The sequence below is a fragment of the Amblyomma maculatum genome, chromosome 8 (assembly GCF_055883805.1).
Source record: "Amblyomma maculatum isolate TAMU_Amacu chromosome 8, ASM5588380v1, whole genome shotgun sequence".
NCBI classification, from domain to species: Eukaryota; Metazoa; Arthropoda; class Arachnida; order Ixodida; family Ixodidae; genus Amblyomma; species Amblyomma maculatum.
The window spans coordinates 8,880,884-8,884,360 of NC_139351.1; positions in this window are offsets into that span (position 1 = coordinate 8,880,884).

Below are 3,477 nucleotides of genomic sequence, written 5' to 3' on the forward strand. Positions count from 1 at the left end.
ATGTTCTTTAGCAGTTGACATTTTCGTTGCTTTTAGCCTTTAAGAACGGAAATGGAGAAAAACACTTTAAAAGATCTACTGTTTTCACTAACTATATCGTCATTCTGCTACTGTCACCACCATTACCACGGCTAAAGTTTTCTTTATCAATTCATGTACTGTCGTTGTCGGTGCAATATCACTATCACTACCTGCAGCGCCATTAACATCCCGACTCTCACCATTATTACCAACAGCATCGTAATTTGATCGCTGCTATAATCAGCACCGCTATAATCGGCAGGTGCAGCGGTGGCGTAGCGGTAGAACATCCGCCTCGCATGCAAGAGGACCGGGGTTCAAATCCCGGTGCCGCGCAATTCTCCACCGGATGACAAAAAAAAAAAAAAAAAAAAAAACGCGTGTCGATGGAATTGCATATACAGGTTTGGGGTGCGACCTGATGCCGGTGAACACCTCCGGCAACGCACTCCCTCACCAGAACAGGAGTTGGCCACCCTGGTGCAGTAATTGGCCACAACCTCCTATGATAAGCTCCATAAAACCTCGGCCCTCAGTCACCAGCGGCTGCGGAACAACTGACCACGGCGGCGGTCAGACCTGTGACGCAGCAGGGGGTGCTAAGAAAGCCTGGCTCCGCTGGACAGGCCGCCATTGGAAACTGACCCTGGCAACGTTTAATGCTAGAACCCTAGCTAGTGAAGCTAGTTTAGCAGTGCTGTTAGAGGAACTAGAGGGCATGAAATGGGATGTCATAGGGCTTAGTGAGGTTAGGAGGCCGAATGAGGCATATACTGTACTGAAGGATGGGCATGTACTGTGTTATCGAGGTTTACCAGAGAGGCAACAACTAGGAGTAGGTTTCCTTGTCAATAAGTATATAGCGGGTAATATAGATGAATTCTATAGTATTAATGAGAGGGTTGCAGGCATCGTAATTAGGCTTAATAAGCGGTATAAACTGAAGGTTGTACAGGCCTATGCACCTACATGTAGTTATGATGACCAGGCAGTTGAAAGCTTCTATGAAGATGTAGAATCGGCAATGCGAAAAGTAAAGACGCAGTATACTGTACTAATGGGCGACTTCAATGCCAAGGTAGGGAAAAAACAGGCAGGAGGCAAGGCAGTAGGTGACTATGGCATTGGTTCTAGGAATAGCAGGGGGGAGTTACTAGTTGAGTTTGCAGAGCGCAATAACTTACGAATCATGAATACCTTCTTTAGCAAACGGAAGAACCGAAAATGGACATGGAAAAGTCCTAACGGAGAGACTAAAAATGAAATCGACTTCATAATGTGTTCAACCCCCGCCATTGTGCAGGATGTAGAGGTAATCGGGAAAGTTCGATGTAGTGACCACAGGATGGTGAGGTCCCGAATTAGCCTAAATCTGAAGAAGGAACGCAATAGATTAGTAAGAAAGAAACCCATCAACAAATTAGCGGTGAGGGGGAGGGCAGAAGAGTTCAGGATCTCGCTACAGAATAGGTATTCAGCTCTAACTGAGGATGGCGACATTACCCTAGAGGCAAGGAACAATAATTTCAGAGATATCATTACTGAGTGCGCGGTAGAAGTAGGCGGTAGGATAGATAGAGAGGATACCGGTAAGCTGTCTAAGGAGACGAAAGATTTGATTAAGAAACGGCAGAGTATGAAAGCTTCCAATCCAACAGACCAGATCGAATTGGCCGAGATATCAAAGCTAATCAATAAGCGCAAGGTGGCCGATATAAGGAAGTATAACATGGAGAAAATTGAGCATGCTGTAAAGAACGGGGGAAGCCTTAAAGCGGTAAAGAAGAAATTGGGCATAGGCAAAAACCAGATGTATGCGATAAAGGACAAGGCGGGCAACGTCATCACTAATATGGACAAGATAGTCAAAGTAGCCGAGGAGTTCTATACAGATCTCTACAGCAGCCAAAGTAGTCAGGACCGTAATGAGATTGGCGGTAGGAAAAACAGTCAGACGTTCCACCAGTGACGAAGGACGAGGTCAAGAAAGCACTAGAAACTATGAAAAGGGGGAAATCAGCTGGAGAGGATCAGATAACTACAGATTTGCTGAAGGACGGGGGGATATCGTGCTAGAAAAACTGGCCACCCTGTATACGCAGTGCCTGGTGTCATCGACGGTACCGGAAGCATGGAAGAATGCAAACATTATCCTCATTCACAAGAAAGGGGACTCTAAGGACCTTAAAAATTACAGACCAATCAGCTTACTGTCTGTTACGTATAAGGTATTTACTAAGGTAATCGCTAATAGAATCAGGACAACCTTAGACTGCAATCAAGCAAAGGATCAAGCAGGGTTTCGGAAACGGTACTCTACTATCGATCATATCCATACCATCAATCAGGTGATAGAAAAATGCGCGGAATATAACCAGCCCTTATACATAGCATTCATTGATTACGAAAAAGCATTTGACTCAGTTGAAACCTCGGCGGTGATGCAGGCATTGCGAAATCAGGGGGTAGACGAGCCGTACGTGAAAGTGCTGGAAGATATATATAGTGGCTGCACAGCAACCATAGTTCTGCATAAAGAAAGTAACAAAATTCCCATAAAGAAAGGTGTTAGGCAAGGAGACACAATCTCCCCAGTACTATTCACAGCTTGTTTAGAGGAAGTATTCAGAGACTTGGAATGGGAGCAGTTAGGGATAAGGCTAGATGGAGAATACCTCAGTAATCTGCGATTTGCTGATGACATTGCCTTGCTAAGCAACTCGGGAGATGAACTGCAAATAATGATTGATGACCTGGACAGGAAAAGTAGAAAGGTAGGCTTGAAAATCAATATGCAGAAGACTAAGGTAATGCAGCCTCGGGAAGGAACAGGGGTTTACAATAGGTAGCGAAATACTGGAAGTAGTAGGCGAATATATCTACTTAGGACAGGTAGTAACCGCAGATCCGGACCATGAAAAGGAAATAACAAGAAGAATAAGATTGGCATGGAGCGCATTTGGCAAGCACTCGCAGATTATGACTAGCAGCTTACCGGTATCGCTCAAGAGGAAAGTATACAACAGTTGCATCTTGCCTGTACTCACCTATGGGGCTGAAACGTGGAGGCTAACCAACAGAGTTCTACTTAAGTTGAGGACAACCCAGAGGGCTATGGAACGAAAAATGGTAGGGGTAACATTAAGAGATAGAAAGCGTGCAGAGTGGGTCAGAGAAATAACTCAAGTTAACGACATTCTAGTGGAAATTAAGAAGAAGAAATGGACATGGGCAGGACATGTAGTGCGAAGAGAGGATAACCGATGGTCGCTGAGGGTAACAAACTGGATTCCAAGGGAAGGAAAGCGTAGCAGGGGGCGGTAGAAAGTTAGGTGGGCGGATGAGATTAAGAAGTTCGCAGGGGTCAAGTGGATGCAGCTAGCACAGAACCGGGTTAAGTGGAGAGATATGGGAGAGGCCTTCGCCCTGCAGTGGGTATAATCAGGCTGATGATGA